Source organism: Crocuta crocuta, unplaced genomic scaffold (assembly GCF_008692635.1).
Source record: "Crocuta crocuta isolate KB4526 unplaced genomic scaffold, BGI_CrCroc_1.0 scaffold279, whole genome shotgun sequence".
Taxonomy (NCBI): domain Eukaryota; kingdom Metazoa; phylum Chordata; class Mammalia; order Carnivora; family Hyaenidae; genus Crocuta; species Crocuta crocuta.
Window position 1 is genome coordinate 2,375,806 of NW_027551570.1, and position 21,149 is coordinate 2,396,954.

The following is a 21,149-nucleotide window of genomic DNA, read 5'->3' on the forward strand; positions in this document are numbered from 1 at the left end:
GTCATGATCTCATGGTTCATGGGTTCATGCTCTGCATCTGGCTGTTCGCTGTCAGTGCAGAGCCTGCTTGGGATTCTCTCTTGGCCCCTTCTGGCTCATGCTCTCTCTCTCTACCTCCTCTCAAAATAAATAAACTTAAAAAAAAACCCAAATAATTCCAATAAAGTAGGATTATCATTATGGTAAGGGAGGGAGAAGTGCTCTTTTTCAATTGGCCAGAGCATTTGTGATTTCTACTCCGATGGCGTTCTTCTTATTATGTCCAAAGCTAGTCTCCCTTTCTGGACTGTGCTCCTCTAGAAGGTCTCATTTACCATGTATCCCAACTCCCAGCCCAATGCTTGGCATTTGGAGCCTAGTAAAAATGTATTGAATAAATAAATGCTCTATAATTATTGTTGATAAATATTTTATCCAGCTTTCTATATCACACAATAAGTAAGAATCAATGAAATGATAGTCATCTATTTTTTTTATAATGTGGTTTTATTTATTTATTTAAAAAGTAATCTTTATACCCAACGTGGGGCTTGAACTCATGACCTTGAGATCAAGAGTCACATGCTCTACTGACTGAGCCAGCTAGGCACCCTCTAGTCAATGAAATGAATGAATAGTCATGGTATTCTGAATAGCAGTTGTTGTGGAGAAAAAATACTGACCCAGTATGAAAGGGGAGATAGAGATTAAGACCTACTTTTGCCATGTACTGAGCTATAGTTACTGGAGCCAGATACAACCTCTCTTTTGCGTTCTGAGTCCTCATTTGTAAATGAATAGAAGTGAATGTAACAGCACCTGCCCTGTCTCCTTCACAGATCAGTCATCACATGCATCAAATGGCATGCTGTAGGTGAAGTGCTTGTGAAGCGCTGTACACATCTCACGATTCAGCACCTGCTTGCTGCAAGAGAGGGAAGGATCTTCAGGACAAATGGGAGTCCAGTCTTGCTTTTCTTCGAAAAGCTCTTTCAAGGTAGAGTGCTTTCCATTTTAAATACCATGTTCCTTGCTATGTTTTTTACTGTTACAAATCCTTTCTCAGCCTCCTCCTTCCCTAAATATGAAAAGGAACAACTTCCTTCTTTTATACTTTTTCCCTTGGTATTTTATATTGAAAAATGTCAAACTTACAGAAAAGTTGAAAAAACATTGTAAAAAACCACCTTATACCTTTTATCTAGATCACCAGTTAATCTTTTGCCACATTTGCATACTCTCACTTCTCTCTGTCTCTGAGTATGTATGTGTGTGTATATCTATTTATGTGTATATGAAATAGATATACACATACATACACACATTTCATATGTGTCTATTTCATATAGAAAGTTCCACACAGCATGACACCCCTGTATAAACACAATATAATGATTATGCTCAAGAAAAGTAATTTAGATAGTTTACTTAGATATATACTTAATGTACAGTCCATATTCAAATTTCTGCAATTATCCCAATATATACTTTATAGCTGTTCTTGTTTTTTATTTATTATTTATTTATTATTTTATTTATTATTTATTTTTTATATTATTTTTTTTCTTAAATAGTTTATTGTCAAGTTGGTTTACATATAACACCCAGAGCTCATCCCAACAAGTGCCCTCCCCCATGCTGTTTTGTTTTTTAAACCAAGGATCATGTATACTCATTCAGTGAATTTATTAGTTTTGCTCCTTAATTGCCCCCCCCTTCTTCTTCTTCTTGTTCTTGTTCTTGTTCTTGTTCTTCTCCTCCTCCTCCTCCTCCTCCTCCTCCTTCTTCTTCTTCTTTTTAATACTTTCAGAGTCCAGGCTAGTGTCCCTGAATTTGGATTCATCTGATTATTTCCTTAGGGTCATATATATGTTAAACATTTTTGGCAAGAGTAATTCATAAGCAGTTCATAATGAGTTCTTCTTGGTGCATGTTGCCAAGAGGCATGTTTGTCCCCTTATTGATGATGTTAAATTTGATCATAGCTTAAGTTTGGTTAAGTGTTGTCTCCTTGATTTCTTCCTTGTAAACATCGCCTTTCTGCATCATAATGAATAGATGATCTATGGAGTAATACTTTGAGACTAAGATACCCTGTTCACCTTCAACCTTTTACCCAACGGTTTTAACACCCATTGATGACCTGTATGAAAATCACATCTTATAAGAGCAGATACAAATGCCCTTATTTATTGTTGACAAATGGATGTGGAGAGAATAGAACATTGACTTTATGCGTCTTGATGGTTGGTGTGAGAAGGGAAGTAAGTAGTGAGACTTTGGGGCAAACACAGTGGTCCATATAGAGAAGGAAGCTACATGACAGCATGAGGACCCATGTGGGATAGAGGCTAAAATGCTGTGGGGATATGACAGTCTTTACTGACTTTGGAAGCTTGGCATGAAGTCAGCTTTGATAGAGACCGTTTATTGTATTTTATTTTTGTCTTTTAAATCAGGAGTGACTCTGGTGACAGAACTTGGGTTCTGAAGGTTGTAGTAGTGGCCAGACAGGGTAGGGCTGAATCCTGGAAGCTAAATAGTAAAGCGGAGAGAGGGTAATGCTTATGGCTAGATTGTTCTCCAGCCATGTAGGTGGAATGTCAGAGAAGAAGTGGCAGGCTACAAGTGAGAATCATGTTTAGGCATGAAGATTGCATGAGCTATAATCTGGTGAGAGAGCATATAATGGGAGTGTTTGAGAACTGGTGATGCCTGGACACCAGGAATGCAGATAAACAACAGGTGTCAAGAGCATCTAGCAGCAGGTAGCATAGTCTCCAGTTCTAGAGTTTAGGGTGGACACTGGAACTCAAAACAGAATAAGTCAGAAATACAGTAAAAAAAACCTCTGGTTCCAAGCCAGGGGATGATGATCTCAAAGGCAGTATTATTGGGATTCTGCTTTGCCTGCACTTTACATACCATGGGGCAGCTATTACCATCATTTTATTAATGTGGAAACAGCCACAGAAAATTCTGTTAAGGAATTTGCCCAAGACCACAGAGTGGTAGAGTGAGGATTCAAATGCAGTTGTCTGACTCTGAATCTAGGGCTCTTAACCACAATTTCTTGTATTTAGTCCCTGGGCACAAAGAGCTTAGTTAGATTCTGGAGAAAAATATGCTCACAACTGAGAAAAGTACAGTGGGATTGGTTAGCTGAGATATGATGATGGAACTAGGGACTCCAGAGACTAAGAAACCTGAATCTCACTTGGCTTTGAAGAGTCAAAGGCTGATGCTCACTTGGGTATCTGCAGGATACACAGCCCAGGACTCTTGGATGCTCCACATTTCCTCTCAAAATAAATAGTGGTATCTTGCTAGGGAAAACCAGAGGATGTGGCTGGTGAGTCAGGTCCAGTCAGGTCGGTACTGGTGCACATCTCTTGTTTGTGGCAGGGCTCTACAGCCAAAGGGTCAGAGGTGGAGAATTAGGGAGAGGGGAAAGGGGAAAGGCAGAAGGCAGGAAGTGGTCTGAGAGGTAAAAGATGAATGGAGTAGAGGTCTAAAGGATCTGCATGGGCTGGGAGGTGTGTGTTGCTTCTCGGGTGTAGATTTCTAGTTCTTGTGACACTAAATATGAAGGATCACAAGTCTGGTTGATTTGGAAAGGCAGTAAGTCAAATGGGCCACGATCTGGACAGTATACGTATTAGCTATGCCGCAGAGGAGTTCTCATTAATTCATCCATTCTTCCATCAACCCATTCATTCATTCATTGATTCAGTTAATATTAAATGAGCACCTAATATTTAAATCAAGCTCTGTGCAAGCCTCTAGGGTTGCAGTGATGAAAAAAATGAAGTCTAAAGGGGGCGCCTGGGTGGCTCAGTTGGTTAAGTGTCCAATTTCGGCTCAGGTCATGATCTCATGGTTTGTGGGTTTGAGCCCTGCATTGGGCTCTGTGCTGACAGCTAGCTCAGAGCCTGGAGCCTGTTTTGGATTCTGTATATCCCTTTCTCTCTGATCCTCCCCTGCTCATGCTGTCTCTCTCTCTCAGAAATAAATAAAAAACATAAAAATTAAAAAAAAAAATGAAGTCTCAGGTCCCAGTCCTCGTGGAGCTTATAGTCTAGTAAGGGAGGTAGATTTAGTCACATAATAAGAGCAAAGCTGAAATTACAACTGTGGCAAGTAAGAAAACTGGGTAATTTAAATCTCTGTATTTCTTCAAAACTTAGAGGTGATCTTTACCTAATGCATGGTTACTCTATGTACCACTAAGAAAAAAAATCTACAGTGGAAGCCCTAACAGGGAAAGACACATTAAGCTGAGATACCAAAGGGCTTTCCCACTCGATAAAAGGGTAAATAAGAAATAAATGATCTCAGAGTAAGGAACAGCAAGGAAACCTTGGCACTGAGTGGTAGGAGGAAAATAAAACTCCCTTGAGAATTCTGATGCCAAGTCAGTACTTAGGGCTTTCCATCTGAATTCACATCAATCCTGTGTCCCAAAACTCAAGCAGAGAATTTAAAGTGATTTCAGATTGGTTCCCTGAGATGACTGGTAGAGACAAGTACAAATTTTGCTGGAAGAATTTGACTTTAATCTGGGCCAGTAGGGATTGGGAGAGTCCATTTACTTATAGGACATACTCTCATGCTTAAGGGGAAAGACACTTGCATCATCGACTTGATGAAATATGGCAATCAGGGAGGTGTGGGTGGCTTCCCTCATACACCGATGCTTGGATTGATGTTGAGATCTCAAGGATGCAAGAGCTTTACCTTGGTAAGAGGGTGGGAAGAAGGTGGGAAGAGGGTGGAGCTGTGAACACATGCAAAAGTCCTGCAGAGGGTGGTACAAAGAGTGCAGGGGACTGGGAAGGCCTGGGATGCTAAAGCAGTGAAGGAGGGAATGTGGTGCTGGTGGGTAAGGCTAGAGGGCTGGGCTCAGGTGAGGCTGTGCAGGACTGTGTAAGATACATGAAGGGGTTTTGTCTAGATGTTAAGAGAAACAGAAACCTGAAAGGTTTTTTAGAGGAAGAGATTGAGAGAATCACATATGAGTTCAGAAACAATGTTTTTGGGGGCACCTGGGTGGCTGAGTCGGTTGAGCATCTGACTTCGGCTTCAGGTCATGATCTCATGGTTTGTGGGTTTGAGCCCCACGTTGGGCTCTGTGCTGACAGATCAGAGACTGGAGGCTGCTTCTGATTCTGTGTCTGCATCTTTCTCTGCCTCTGCCTCCTCATGTTTTGTCTCTCTCTCTCTCTCAAAAATAAATAAATATTTAAAAAAAGAAATAATATTTTTGGCTGCAGTAAGGAAAATATATTGAGGGTAAATGGAAGCCTAGTGAGTGGTGCTCACAGTCTAACCTTGGGACTTGACTCTATTTGCAGAAAAGATAACTCAGAAATACTGAGGCTCGCTTTGGAGTTTACTGGATGAAAGAGAGTAATCCTCAGACATGGCAAGTTCAGAGAGTGTCTCCGTGACAGGAGTCTGCATTTGATGGGGGATTTCCTGGGGAGACCCAAAAACTGGTGGTTTGGCTTTCTCATAATATATCTTATAACACATTACTTGCTATTTTTTGGGGGGGGGGTCCCCTAGTGAGCTGCCAGAAAGCTACAAGGTTAAAGAGATTTTTACAGTGCAGATGATAATGCTTTTCTTGAACCTCACCTGTCTTATTTTTTTTTAATAAAAATCTGCTATAGTTCAATAACTGGGATTTGTTCTACACTAAGAAAGGCAGGGTGTAGTCTCAGTGGTTAAATTTGCTGTGGTCTTTTCGCAGAAACCCTGTTTCTGGCTTTTTAAAGGAGTATTTTATCTTTAAGCTCTAAATATAGTGCTAGAAAAGAGTGACTTCAAACACCTATAAGAGATTTAAAACGTGCTCTTTTGTTCTTAAGCCTTGCTTTATAAATACGCATTAAGTTATATAAACATGCATTAATAGGATCATATAGTACATAGTGGGGTATTACTTTGTGAAATTATTTTTCCCCATTTTCTTTTTCACTTGCTTCCTTCTGTCACCTAGCTTTTCCAGACCATGACTCTGTACCACTTCCTACCAGTAACCCACTAAATTTATTTTTATTTGTGTAATTAAAACTTATATTGTACTAATATGAGCTGGGCATGTTCTAAATGCTTGACACACTTTAGGAATCTGGTGAGCCTCATAGATTTTTCCCACGATAATTTTTAAAATGTATAACATACTGGGGTGCCTGGGTGGCTCAGTCAGTTGAGCATCTGACTTAGGCTCAAGTCATGATCTTGTGGTTTGTGGGTTTGAGCCCTGCATCAGGCTCTGTGCTGAACGCTTGCTCAGAGCCTGGAGGCTGCTTCTGATTCTGTATCTCCTTCTCTCTCTGTCCCTCCTTTGCTTGTGCTCTGTCTCTCAAAAATAAATATATCTAAAAAGTTTTTAAGTGTGTAACATAAAATATATAGGATTATAAAATAAATTGATTATACTGAAATAATTATCAAATCTTAAAAATATCATAATACATATGATACTTAACACTTTAAATAGACTTAGTATTAGGTTAAATAACTGTCCTGCTTCAACATAATGAAAAGTATAAACGATACTTTGAGATATTAGTAACATCTCTAATGTGATATGAAAATATCTGTAACACAACCATAGGTACTGCAAATATTGAGGTTTGTTGCCTGCATTTATAATTGAAGGAAGTGCTAAACTTTAGTTTGATGTGAAAATAAAGGCGTAATTTTTTTCTATCGAGTTTGTGCACCAACCCCCAGGTTAAGATAACACCTTTTGGTAGAGGAGTTCCATTTCTGCTAAGTGAACAAAATGTCTTGTGTTCTGTATGTTCAATGCTCATTAGGATATAGTGCAGTCTTCAGGAAAATGAGGCTTATGTTTACCATGTTGGTACAGGAACAGATAGGAATTGTAAACGGTATGGGAAGTAAGTATGCTCCCACAAAAAAACTATAATGGGACATAGTGGGTCCTCTACATCACACTAACTTGACTCTGGACAGCAAGGTTGGTTTAAAATAACATGAAACACAAGGCATCTGGCTGGCTCAGTAGAGCATGTGACTCTTGATCTTGGGGTCATGAGTTTGAGCCCCAGGTTGGGGGTAGAGTTTACTTAAAGAAAGACAATAGATTTGGAAAAAAAAGAAAAAGAAATAAAAAAAGAAAAAATCCTGAAAAAGTATTGGTAGAATTCATTTCAAGTACAGAAGATAGGGGGACAAATTGAATTCTCATAGATTGCAAATATGTTTTCATATATTTTGAGAAATCTGAAGAGGCACCTGTGTGGCTCGGTCACTTGAACATCCGACTTCGGCTCAGGTCATGGTCTCATGGTTCATGAGTTTGACCCCTGCATCAGGCTCTCTGCTGTCAATGTGAAGCCTGCTTCGGATCCTCTGTCCCTCTCTCTCTTCCCCTTTCCTCCTCCTCTCTCTCTCCCTCTCAAAAAAAAAAAAAAAAAAAAAACATAAAAAAAATCTGAAGATGTTAATGCCTTCATATCATACATTAAAAAAAAAGCAACCACTCTGGGAAGCTCAGATTCCAGACTTGGTGAAGGAGGGAGGTTTGTTTACTGTCAGACAAAAAGTTGGTGAGAGTAGTAGAGAGAGCAATGATATCTTCTGGGTAGGACAACTCAATTTCATTATGATCTGAGGGAGTGAGTCCTTCACATCCTTTGATCCCATGATAAAGAAGACTTGGTCTCAAATCACCCACTTGATTTTTAGACATAGATCTTTTGGCTTAGTGACTAGAAAAGCCCTATACCTATCATTTAAGCAATGGCTTTCAAACTTTTGTGATTATGATACCCAGTAAAAAATGTATTTCATAGTGAGAACCAGTACATATATGCTCACACAAATGATGCAGACTTCATGAGACAACACTGACCTTTACTATGGGGATGAGCTGATACTTTCTGTTTCAGTCTGTTTTATTCCATTACTTATTTCTATCTATGCCAGGTACTTCACATAGTTAAATTTCCTGCTTGGTTCCAAAAGGCATTTCAGATCACAACTCCTATGAAATGCACAGGCATTTAAAGGGCTATTTGCCAGAGGAGTTTTTTTTTCTAGAGACCTTTTTATTTATTATTTTTATTATTTTTAAATGTTTATTTATTTTTGAGAGAGAGAGAGAGAGAGAGAGAAATAGAGCATGAGCTGGCAAGGGGCAGGAAGAGAGGGAGACACAGAATCTGATGCAGGCTCTAGGCTCTGAGCTGTCAGCACAGAGCCTGACATGGGGCTCAACCCCATGAAACACAAGATCATGACCTGAGCTGCAGTCAGACGCTTAACTGACTGAGCCACCAAGGCACCCCTCTAGAGACCTTTTTTGGAGCAGTTGTTTTCTTTTTTTTTTTAAGTTTATTTATTTGAGAGAGAGAGTGAGAGAGAACGAGGGCATGCACTTGTGTAGGGAAAGGGCAGAGAAAGAGGGAGAGAATCCCAGGCAGGCTGATAGGCTCAGAGTCTGATGCAGAGCTCAGTCTCACAAATCATGAGATCATGACCTGAGCCCAAGTCAAGAGTCAGATGCTTAACCAACAGAGACACCCAGGCACCCCAAGAGCAGTGATTTTCATATCAAGGGTTGGAATATTAATAAAAATAAAAATTAACAACAGAAAAACATGTAAACATATATAAATATATTTTATACATATTTATTATATGTATGTAATATAAAATTACATAACCACATATGTGTGTAATATATGTGCGCGCACACACACACACACTCATACACACACTTCTTTTCTGTTGATTTTAGTCAAGAATTGAAAGCCACTATCTGAGACTGTAATTACTGAGCTTTCTTCAGTGCTTGAGAAGAAAAATAATCAAATGTGGCTCCAGTCTTTTCATTGCATGTCTGGGGGCCGACCTGTTGGCCTGTATCCTCAAAGCCTGTCAGGACCTGTACTTCTTCAGAAATCCCTTCTGTTTGCAACATCACCAACCTCCCCACCTTTCTTCGGATGCCTCCTCACCATGCCAAGTGGTCCTATTTAACCGCTGCCCTTGTAATTGTGGCTGCTTTCGTTGACAGCTCTTCCATCAAAGCCACAGCTGTGCTTGCTGGTAGCCTTGGAAAGCTGAGGAACACCTCACAGCACTTTCTAACTTGCAGGGCAAGCCTGTGCCTGGTTGATAAAAGTACAGCAAGGGTAATATGAAGGAAGCCTGTTAGGGGGGTGCCTGGACTTAAACCCTCGTTCTGAGAGCACATCACTTGGCCCTTCTTGCTGTTAACTCCTTTGCAACTAATTCTCTCTCTTCCTTCTAGGACAGGAAATGTTCTTTTAGGGAAACTGGCCTAAGTACCAGAAGATTGTCACAGAATTGTTCTTTTACTATCTTCTTTCTTATATATCAGATGACTCCTCAAAGAGACTATCTGGTTAATATGGCATACCCCCACATTAGGGAATGGGGCAAGGAACTTGCAAGCAGATGGTGCATTTTGAGGTCTGAGAAGGGTGGATTTTCAAGTTTGTTGGTTAGGAACACTTTTCTATAATGTGTTACTGTTGACAGTCTGGTCTCTGCAGCTGAATAGCATCATTTGACTTCTTTCTCTGTCTAAAATTTTTTTCATGCTTAATATTTATGCAGATTTTTATTTTTAAATATTTATTTTTGAGAGAGAGTGTGCATGGGGAGGGGAAAGGGTGACAGAGGATTTGAAGTGGGCTCTGCGCTGACAGCAGTGAGCCCACTACAGGACTTGAACTCACAAATTGTGAGATCATGACCTGAGTCGAAGTTGGATGCTCAACAGACTGAGCCACCTAGGCACTCCCTAGATAGATTTTTTAAATGTCCACTGTGTCTTTCCTGCATTCCTTTATTTTACCCAATCTATCAGAATCTTCATCTAGGCTTTCATGCCACACCTTCTTAAAAGAGAATCGACATTGCTCCTTTCTCATGGCCCATGCCCTTGAAATCATGCTTCTTAGACAATTACTCCAATGAATGAAACTATTCTTTGAGAAGTTACCAACATTTTAAAATAACTAAATTTAATGCCTCAAAACTTTTCATTATGGAAAATTTAAAAAATACACAAAAGTAATGAGATCAGTATAATGAACCTGCATGTATTCATCGGCCAGCTGCAACTATCATCTACATATTGCTGTTCGTGGGTTCTTGAATCTCCCTAGTCCATGGCTTTTTACTTTTTTCTTTTTTAAAACTTTTATTTATTTCTTTTGAGAGAGAGAGTGCATGTGAGGAGGGGATGGGCAGAGAGAGGGAGAGAGAATCCCAAGCCAGCTCCACACTGATGTGGGGGCTCAATCTTAGGAAACGTGAGACCATGACCTGAGCTGAAATCAAGAGTCAAATACTTAACCGATTGAGTCACCCAGGCACTGCCATGACTTTCTTCTTTTTCTCTTCTTCTTTTTTTTTTTTAAATGTTTATTTATTTTTGAGAGAGAGACAGAGTGCGATCAGGGGAGGGGCAGAAAGAGAGGGAGACACAGAATCCAAAGCAGGTTCCAAGCTCTGAGCTGTCAGCACAGAGCGCCACATGAGCCTTGAACTCACCAACCGTGAGATCATGACCTGAGCTGACGTCAAGTGCTGAACAGACTGAGCCACCCAGGTGTCCCATCCATGACTTTTTGCTTAATTCACATTCTCTTTGACTGCTTTGAAGTGTTTAATTTAACTAAACATCCCTTCTTTCTTTAAATTGCCTCTTCTCACTTCTGAGAACCTACAGTCCTAGACATTTTCTTATGTGTTGGATTATTTCTTCTTAATTAGAAAATGATGAAGTGTTATTCTGGAGAGGTGCCTTCTCTTATGGAAATGTGCATAATTAAAAATTATGGATTACTCATGCTGTGCAGGCCAAACTCTGGGATTAAAGTTTGGATCACCTTGAGCAGATACAGAGGACTCAGGAAGGTAGAGAGAAAAGTAACAGAAAAATAAAGGCCAATGTGTGCTGTTAGCACCTGGGAAGGAGTAAAAGTATTTTCTTATTAGTGAATAGTTTTCTAAATTTTGTGAACTTTAATAAAAGACTTTATGCCATCTGGTCACATCTACTAAAGTTAAACATATGTCCACCCTGTGACCCAGTAATTCCAATCCTACATAGCGGAGAAATTAGTACATGTGTCTGCAAAAAGATATGTAAGCATGGTCATAGAAATTTTACTCAACATTGTAAACACCTGCATTGGCCTAAGTGTCTGTGAATAGGAAAAAGTATAAATAAAATGTAGTGTATTCACTCAGTGGTATTCTGTTAAGCATAAAAAGAAATACTGATGCATGTAGCAATCTGGATGGACACAGAGAGTCCATACTATGGGATTCCATTTAGATGAATTTCAATAATAGGCAAAAATGATCTATGGTGTTAGAATTGCATATAACTCTGGTAGAGATGGTATTGACTGGGAGAGTGCCAAAGGGAGTCATCTCAGGTGTTGAAATGCTCTCTATTTTGATCTGGGGGTGGGTTTACAAGTGCATTAATTTTGCCTGTTCTACTTCATTTAAATGGAATTGTGCAAGATGTAATCTCTGATCACAGAAGTCAAAACTTTATCTGCAATGTGGTTACTCAGCTGAATACATATGTGAAAAATCATCAGGTTGTGAACTTAAAACTGTATACTTTATGTATCTTAAATGTGTTTTTAGTTTTTAAATTTATTTTTTAATGTTTTTGTTTTGTATTGTCAGGTCAGGGCTGTGGCTGGCAGTTAATGTTATAGGCAGCCTCTTAGGATAAAGCCTTATACTCCAAGCTCCCAGAGCAACTAGTCACTGTGTACCCTGAATCTTCTTTATGAATATATCTCATCTAAAATATTAATTCTTAGAAAATAGTGATCATTGGATTATGATGTCAAGATGGAAGAGTAGAGTTAATGCTAAAACAGGACCAAGAGCCATGCGAAGTGATTTGCAGTAAGTACTCAATGACTATCAGAGAGTGAGGAGAATCCCTGGGACCTTTGTCGTAGTGGAGGATGGGTCTCCCAGGTTGTGGCTCAGGGGAGAAGAGAGCATTGATGTATCAGACCTAGTTCTCCATTGGAAGTCCTGCCATTTCTGTTCATTTGCAAAGTCTTTCATGACGTCCCTCTGTGACATAGCATCCAGACTTTTATCATCCAGGCACCTTCACAAGAGCCACAACTGCAGAGGCTGCAGGCAGAGCAGCAGATAGTCATTGCCCAGCTAACGGCCTCCCAAGGGCAAACACCTTTTTACCACCGTGGAAACCAATTTCAGGCTCAACCCTCTATTTTTAGTCTGCTGTTCTCACCTCTGGTGACATTATCGTGGGGATTTTCACTTATTTCTACATACAAATGGGCATTTGGATGAAATGTGCCTATCTCTGCACAGCAGACCTTCCACAAAGGTTGGAACTGGCTGGTTTGTAAGGCGGCATCTTCTCACATGCACACAATGGAAAGGATGCTGCAGAAATGTATCCGGAGTCCTGGTCCAGATATTTGATTTGTCTAGTCCGTTATCTGGATGAGATGAGACAGTAGCTACACTTATTTATGTAGGAGCTGGGAATTCAACAATGACCCCCTTCCTATGCTCCACCTGCCTAGCTGCTTAATGGAGTCATTAGTGTTCATGGAACCATTTTTCTTACTTTCAAATTATATATTTAAGAATGTGCTTAACAAGTATGAATATGGTTTAAAAAATCACACAGTATAAAAGTGTGTCTAATGAAAAGTTAATTTCCTTCCTGCTCTTGAATTTTTGTGTCTGTCTTTTTTCTTTGGGGCAGCCATGGGGACTGGTTTCTTATCCGGCCTTCCACAAATATTCCCAGTTTATAGAAGCGTCTCTATATAGCTGTCCTTAATCTTCTTTATTTTGGTAATCTAAGTTTATTAGCTTAATTGAAGTATGTATGAAAGATACTTTATCTGCTGAAGTTATTCTTAACTTCAAATGTGTTGCTTTTTTCCGTCCATACTGACTCTTCTATTTGTTCTAAAAAAGGTCATTGAGTAGGGGCACCTGGGTGGCTCAGTTGGTTAAGTGTCCAACTTCAGCTCAGGTCATGACCTCACAGTTCTTGGTTTTGAGCCCTCCATCTGGCTCTGAGCAGCGAGAGACTGCTTGGATCCTCTGCCTCCCTCTCTCTCTTTCTCTGCCTTCCGTCGCTCATGCATGTGAATGCTCTCCCTGTCTCTCTCAAAAATAAATACACTTAAAAAAATTCATTGAGTAGATAGGCAATTGCCTGGAAATTTTTTGCCTAAGTGATCCTTTTTGAATTGAATGTCTTTTATCTCTTTTTCTTGCTTAATTGTTCAGTAATGTGTTTAATAGGAATGGTGAGTGTGGACACCCTTGTCTTGTTCCTGATCTTAGAGGAAAAACTTTCAGCTTTGTACTATTAGTTTGATGCTAGCAATTGGCATGTCATAAATGCCCTTGTTATGTTGCTGTGTACTCCTTCTATAGCCAAGTTTTTGAACATTTTTATAATGGAACAATGTTATATTTTGTAAAAACACTTTCTCTGCATTTATCGAGATTATCATGTGATTTTTATCTTTCATTTTATTTGAAGAAGTCACTCTTCAAGACTTTATGGACTGGCTTCCGTAAAGAAAGGCCTTCCCCTGCAGGTGAGGGCATGCTGGAGTGTGCTGTGACCCTGGTTCTAGTCATGCATGATGCTGAGTACAGGTATGTGTGGGGACTCTTGGTCCAGGAGGGTGTGATGTTAGGCTGCTTGGGTCCATAGCATTGACCAGTGCATGGTCCTTGTCAAGTGTTGTGGGGCTCCAGAGTGGCTGTAAGGGCTGTTGGGGTCCTCAGCAATGCCTCCAGGTCCAGCACCTAGGGCCAGAGCTGGTCGTGCACATGCACTCAACTGTGGGGGCCAGCTACAGATGCTTATATAAAGAGAGGAGCTGATTGTAAGATATATATAGTGGTGGGGGCCAAGGCCAAAAGTAAAGGCTTGGGTCAGCTGTGGGTACATTGGCAGCTTGATGGCCCTGGCTGTTGATGTGTATTTCTGCAGCTGCAGGGTCTCCCAAAAGCATGTAGAAAGCAGTGGAGGCTGGTGACAAGGATTGGGTGGGGACATGTGGGTGAACTGTTGGGAGGCTTGGTATAGGTGCATGGAGTGGTGTAGGCCAGCAACTGGAGGTAGGGCTGAGTCCAGGTCCCCAAGCAGCTATAGGACCTTCACTGTCTGTGTGTACTTCCATGGCTGCAAGATCTCACCAGGGGCATGCACACAGCAGTAGAGACAGGTGACAGGAGTTAGACTGGTGGTGTGCAAATGCACGGCTAGGTGGGCTAGCCCCAAGTGTTCACTCAGTAGTGGGGGTGTCTAGACCCACACTAGGGGGTTAGCTGTGGGTGTCTAGACTGGTGTTTTGCATTCGTGAAGCTGCAGAGGACTTCCCAGTCCATGCCATGCCATGGCTGCTGGCATGGATCCCAGGCATTGGGGGCGGGGGTGGGGGTGGTGGCAGAAGGGACCCAGATGACTGGCATCTGTTGAATGTGAATACTTGTGGGGTAAAAATCAGTGAAATCTGCAGGAGTCCATAGCTGTAATGGTCATTGGTTTCTTCAGTGGTGAGAGTAGCGGAGTCCTCTGCAGAGCAAGGCAATAGGGACTGTCATCACTCCTGCCCATGGCTGGTACAGGTAGCTCCTGCCCTTCATCCTTATTCCTGGCCAATTCTATGTGCCTCAGATTTGCCAGTCTCTGGATGGAGTAAAACCAAAGTGGTCCTGAAAGGCTGGCAAAGCTGGTCACTCACTCTGCTCTCCCTTTTCTGGGGAGGAGAACTCTTTCTAGCTGGGGAGTTACCTCTTGTGTTGAGCAGTAGCAGTCTGGAGGGTGGAATGATACAGGCAAAATGAAACAGTTTTTCCTTCCCTTTTCGTGTGGATATTTTCGGGGTTTTTTGTTCCACTGTGTTGCTGAAGTTTCTTGGGTGGACTCCTGACCTCTCTCTGGGCTGCTTTTTTTTGTGGATAGCTGTCTAATTGTTGATCTTTGTCAGAGGTGGAGGCTGGGCTACTCTATCATTTGATGACATCATTCCGGAATAATTTCTATGATCCCTTTTAGTTTATGACTTAAGAGCCATAGTGAAAATTCTGCACTTTGTTGGAAACTTATGGTAGGTTATTTCCTACCACACTTCCCCTGCAGTATCTCATTTTCCCATGAGCTGTGTTGCTATATGGAATACAATTCTAAAATTATAATCCATGTGGAAGGGAATGAGTGTTGAAAAGTACCTTCATGGTCAGCTGTCTTTTTATTTATTTATTTATTTATACAAATAGTTTATTGTCAAGTTGGTTTCCATATAACACCCAGTGCTCATCCCCGCAAGTGCCCTCCTCCATGCCCCCCTCCCCCCCATCAGTCCTCAGTTTATTCAGCTGTCTTTTTTTTTTTTTTAATGGTTTTTAAAATTTATTTCTGAGAAAGAGAGACAGCATGAGAAGGGGAGGGTTACAGAGAGAGAGGGAGACATAGAATCTGAAACAGGCTTCAGGCTCTGAGCTGTCAGCACAGAGCCCGATGCGGGGCTCAAACCCATAAACCGTGAGATCATGACCTGAGCCGAAGTCAACCACCCAACTGACTGAGCCACCCAGGCACCCCAGTCAGCTGTCTTAAAATTCTATTTCCCTTCCTTACCATGCTGTGATGCTGGACCATGGACTAGGACACCCTGCTAGGCCTTTTCATTTATCCAATTAGTGTCCATCAGAGTCGTTGTACGTAGGTTGGATTGGTGGACTTGGATTCTTGGACTTTATTTTAGGTGTACTCAATTGAAGTTTACTGGTGTGTTGCCTAGAATCTGTATTTTTTTCCCCAGGGTGCCCCTTAGATGATTGGGATGTGTCTCTAATTTTGAGAATCATCATGGCAGGTGGTGAAGCTGTGTAAAGCCATAGAGCATATTTTATTCCTCTTTCTATTCTTCAAAGCTCTGATGCCTGTCTGGTCCTATATTACCAGTATATATTTTAATGAATCTGCAGAAGGATTCTTTTTAAAAAAATTTTTTTATAGTTTATTTATTTTTGAGACAGAGAGATAGAGCATGAGCAGGGGAGGGGCAGAGAGAGACGGAGACACAGAATCTGAAACAGGCTCCAGGCTCTGAGCTGGCAGTCAGCACAGAGCCCGACGCGGGGCTCGAACCCACGAACCGCGAGATCATTACCTGAGCCAAAGTCGGACGCTTAACCACGTGAGCCACCCAGGTGCCCCTAGGGGTTCTTGAATTACAATGAAAGTAAGTTTTTTAGGTCTTCTCAGAGAAGAATTTTAACTGTTATTACATGGCTACTATTCATTGAATCCTACTTTGTGCCAAGTATTTATGTGTATTATTTCTAAAACTTTTAACAATACTGGAAGTTGGATGGGAACATTCTCTGCATTATAGAAGAAGAAGCAAGCTCAGACAATTTCAGTGGTTTGCTCAGGGTGAAAGAACTAGAAATTGATGGACCCAGATTCAGACTCAAATCTTCCTGAGACCAATGTCCTTTCTCTTTCTATCAAATCATAGTTATAACTATTCCAGAAGAGTTTTTTTTTTTTTAACTCCAACCCCTGAAACACCATTTGCTTTTTCCATTAGTGAGATTGAGTATAAGAGGAGAAAGGGAACCAGGAGGAGACAAGGAAATTACTTAATTCTTTCAGTAGCTTTGAGGATGACCTGACTGTGAGAGGCAGACTTTGGAAAAGAAGGATAACAATCACTGAATGAAAGTCCAATGATTGATTGGGAGCCAGCGTCATGGAAAGAACTGAGTCACATAATTAAAATTCAAGGACATATTTGGATTTTTTTTCTTTGGATGGAACACTATCCTTACGTATTAATTGGAGCTGGAAAACATACCTTACTTGTTAAATGATCATTTGATGTACAGAGATTTATCTTCCTTCTGGCAGCTGTTTCTCAGCATCCTTTGTGCCTCTCCTTTTCTCTTCTGCTTGCTGGCAGTTGGAAAGCATGGGTGCTCCACCCTGGGCCTTTCCCGTCCATGCTCTCTCCGGAGTCTTCTCACCAGTCTCCTGTGTTCGAAGATCTCTGAACTTTTAGGAAGGCCAGGTTTGTGTATCATTTGTGTCCCTGCACTTGTACATCTAACAGGGATCTGCATCTTCACAGTTTGAAATAGGCCAGCGGTTTTCCACCCCACTCCTTGTTCTCTTCTCAGATGGAGTCCTTTCCCAGCCCAGTGAGGGTTACACAGTTATGAAAGCCATTCACTTACGTATAAAACAGGTTTTCTGTGAAAACTAGAAACCTGGGAGACATCTTCAGTTTTCTGCTCTGTCACGCCTCATATCCGAGGATATCCAGGAAGGGAATGTCAGTGTTCCCTCTAAAACATCTCCCCAGTCCTTCCACTTTGTTCTGCCACCACTGCCGTCTCCTAACCCAGCCCCCATTGCCTCTGACCTGGTCTCTGGAATTCCATTTTTCTTCCTCTGTAACTTGTTCTCCATAACGATTTCATAAAAACATAAATCAGACAACTTCAGTCCATTGCTTAAAACACTTCAAAGGCTTCCCTCAGAACTTAGAATAAAATCCAAACCTTTGAAATTGACTAAAGGTTCTTGCATGCTGGCTCTTTCCTACCTTTCAGATCTAACTACTTCTTTCTCTTGTCAGAGCTCCAGCTCTACCAGCCTCTTTTCTGTTCCTCAAATATGCCAATCTCTGCTGCCTCTGGTCCTTTGCACATGCTGTTTCCCCCGTCTGAAATATTCTTTCCCCTCTTTGCCTGGTAAGATCTCACACTTTGGGTTTAATTTCAAATATTACCTTTTTACAATGGACTTACTAAAATGCTCTATCTGATTATCCCCCCCTTTTTTTTGTTAGTCTACTGGGCTTACTCTTAAAATTTAACAAAAACCCTTGTATGTATTGTTCTTATGTGTAGAGTTCATTAGTATCTATATAAACAATAAAAAATGTAGTATGCATTTATGTCTTCTGCTTCCTCCTATTTCCTCATTCCTGTGTTGATTTTAATTGAAATTTAATTTCAGATTATTTTGAATATTTTAACAAACAATTCTTTAGACGTAAGAATACATTTTTGTAATACTTCATACACGTATTTATTCCTCTGAACTTCATTTTCTTTTTCCTGAAGTTCAATTATTCATTTTTTCATCCTGGATTTGTGGGAAGAATAAATAATTTGTGGGAAAGAATAAGAGTTCTTTCATGAAAGATAGCTGTATACATTTGCTAAAACTCATTGAACTATACTTAAAACCTGTACATGTCACTGTATGTAAATTACCTCAATAGAAATATAGTACTGGGAAACAATATAATGCATGAACCAATGGATACAGCTGAGGGCTCAAGCTAAAGAAATTTCTTTTAGAGCACAGTACAAAGAGATAGAGATAAATAATAGAATAAATGGATGAATCTATGAATATTCAGTTAAGAGAGAGCATATAAGAAGTTGTAACATTGATTAGTAGGGGTTTTAGGAGAAATATAATCTCATGGAATGAGAAATAGAATGAAGGATATACTCAGAGAAATAAAGGAAATTTCCTAGAATGACAGATGCAAAGGGCCAACGTATATACTTTAAATCCATATTTAGACACATAGCAGTTATAGTTAAGAATATTGGGGTGCCAGGCTGGTTCAGTTAGTAAAGCATGCAACTCTTAATCTTGGAGTCATGAGTTCAAGCCCCCTGTTGGACCTAGACTCTACTTGAAAAAAAATAGTAATTTGAAGGGACACATGCATCCCAGTGTTTATAGCAGCATTATCAACAATAGCCAAATTACAGAAAGAGCCCAAGGGTCCATTGACTGATGAATGGATAAAGACGTAATATACGTATGTATATATTATATTATTATAATATATATAATATATATACCCATAATTATATAATATCTACATATATATAATTATAATATATATAATATATAATATATATACCCCTAATGGAATATTACATCAGCCATCAAAAAGAACCAAAACTTGGCATTTGCAGTGAAATGGATGGAGCTAGAGACTATTATGCTAAGCAAAATCAGCCAGTCAGAGAAAGACAGACACCATATGATTTCACTCATAGGTGGAATTTAAAAACCAGAGCAGATAAATATAAAGGAAAAAAAGAGAGAAGCAAACCAGGGAGCAGACTTCTAACTACAGACAACAAACTGATGATTACTGGAGGGGAGGGGGGTGGAGAATGGGTTAAATCGGTGATGGGTATTAAGGAGGGCACTTGAGTCGAGCACTGGGTGTTGTATGTAAGTGATGAATCAGTAAGTTCTATCCCTGAAACTGATATTACACTGTATGTGAACTAACTGGAATTTGAATAAAAACTTGAAAAAAAAAGTAGGTTACAAAACACCCCACAAAGTAACCAGTGCTATAGATATGAAAGAATCCTCCAATAACTCTCCCAATAATACTTCAAAACAAACATATCTAACTAGATTTTCATTAGAATGTTGTTATATCTTCACACTAATATATCTTCACAGATATATCTGGGTCTTGTTTTTTTATATTGTTTTATTTATATTGAGTTTTAAAATACTTTTTATATGCAGTTTTGTCTTCTAGACAAGAATGCCAAGTTAGTCCCTGTTTATAAAAAGCAATTACAATTCAAGGACACATCATATTTGCCTCTTTTGCCAGTTCTGCTTCATCTGAATTGTTGCCATGTTATGACAAACATTAATTCACCACTGTTGTCTATGGCACTAATTTTTTGTTCAGGATCAAGTCCTCTGGCAAAGCCTTGGTTTATCTCTTTTCTTTGATTTACTGTTATTAGATTCACTGCCAGATAAAGGTTTTCTTTTTGTATCTGCTTTTTGAGAATTAAGAAATGCTTCAATTAACTCTGGAAAATCTAAATTTTCTCCAGGCTTCCAAGTATTTTCAGCATTGTCAGTAAATCCTTCCACTTGAGAAAATACTCCACTTTCTCATTCATTAGGCATCCATTCAGTACTTTTTCCACCAAAATTCTTCAGGCGCTGCCTCTTCCACTTTATTACTCTTTCCATTATGTATCTCTCCCACTTTTTGCAATATATTTTAATTGGATGCCATTAAAAATTTTTTAATTTCCACATAGTTAACATACAGTGTCATATTTGTTTTGGGTGTACAATATAGTAATTCAACAATTCCATATATTACTCAGTACTCATCAAGATAAGTGTCCTCTTTAATCCCCTTCACCTATTTCACCCATCCCCCCCACCTCTCCTCTGGTAACCATCAGTTTGTTCTCCATAGTTGAGTCTGCTTTTCACTTTGTTGGATGCCATTTTTGGTTGTAGACTTGAAGAGTTCTTATTCACTGCCTTTGATCTGCTCCACGTCCCTGGTTTGCAGCACCTTTGGCCATGTGTGCTCTAAGCCTGAGCTCCACTGTTTCTTAATAGAATGCTTTGACTTGACCTTTTATGGCTTCTATCTAAAAAAGAGATAGAGGGGCACCTGGTGGCTCAGTCAGTTGAGCGTCCGACTTCAGCTCAGGTCATGATCTCACGATTCGTGGGTTCAAGCCCCACATCGGCTCTGTGCTGACAGCTAGCTCAGAACCTGGAGCCTGCTTCGGATTCTGTGTCTCCCTCTCTCTGACCCTCCCCTGCTCACACTGTCTCTCTCTCTCAGAAATTAAAAAAAAGTAAAAAAAAAATAAAAAAGAGAGAGAGAATGGGTGGGTTGGGTTGGCAATAAATAAATAAACCTTTGTTGTGGGTGAAATCTGTAAGATGATGTTTAGGTAAATTTTTTCTTTGTTATTTAGCTGCTGAATTCTCAAAGAGAAATATCACTAATACTGAAAGTAATTTCAAGTTTCATAAAAGAATTTAAGTAGGGACAAATATCTTCAATCTACTTATGCAAAGAGCCAGAAGAGAATAATTGAGTAAATTGCAGAATTTGGTGAAACAGAAACAATGAGACTATTCTATTGGCTGCAATTCACTACAGAGGTTCTAGAAATACTGGTGCTGTCACTATTCATGCTTGTGAGAAAATGCTAAATGGAAGTGGATATATTAAATTTTACTTTGTTAAGATGAGTTCCCATGTGACTATATAGTGACA

The 21,149-nt window shown here is 39.9% G+C and overlaps 1 pseudogene; it reads right to left on the reverse strand.

The window, feature by feature from the left end:
* Positions 1 to 14,363: 14,363 nt before the first annotated feature.
* LOC144220609 (chromobox protein homolog 3 pseudogene) lies at positions 14,364 to 20,138 on the reverse strand (annotated as a pseudogene).
* Positions 20,139 to 21,149: the final 1,011 nt, after the last annotated feature.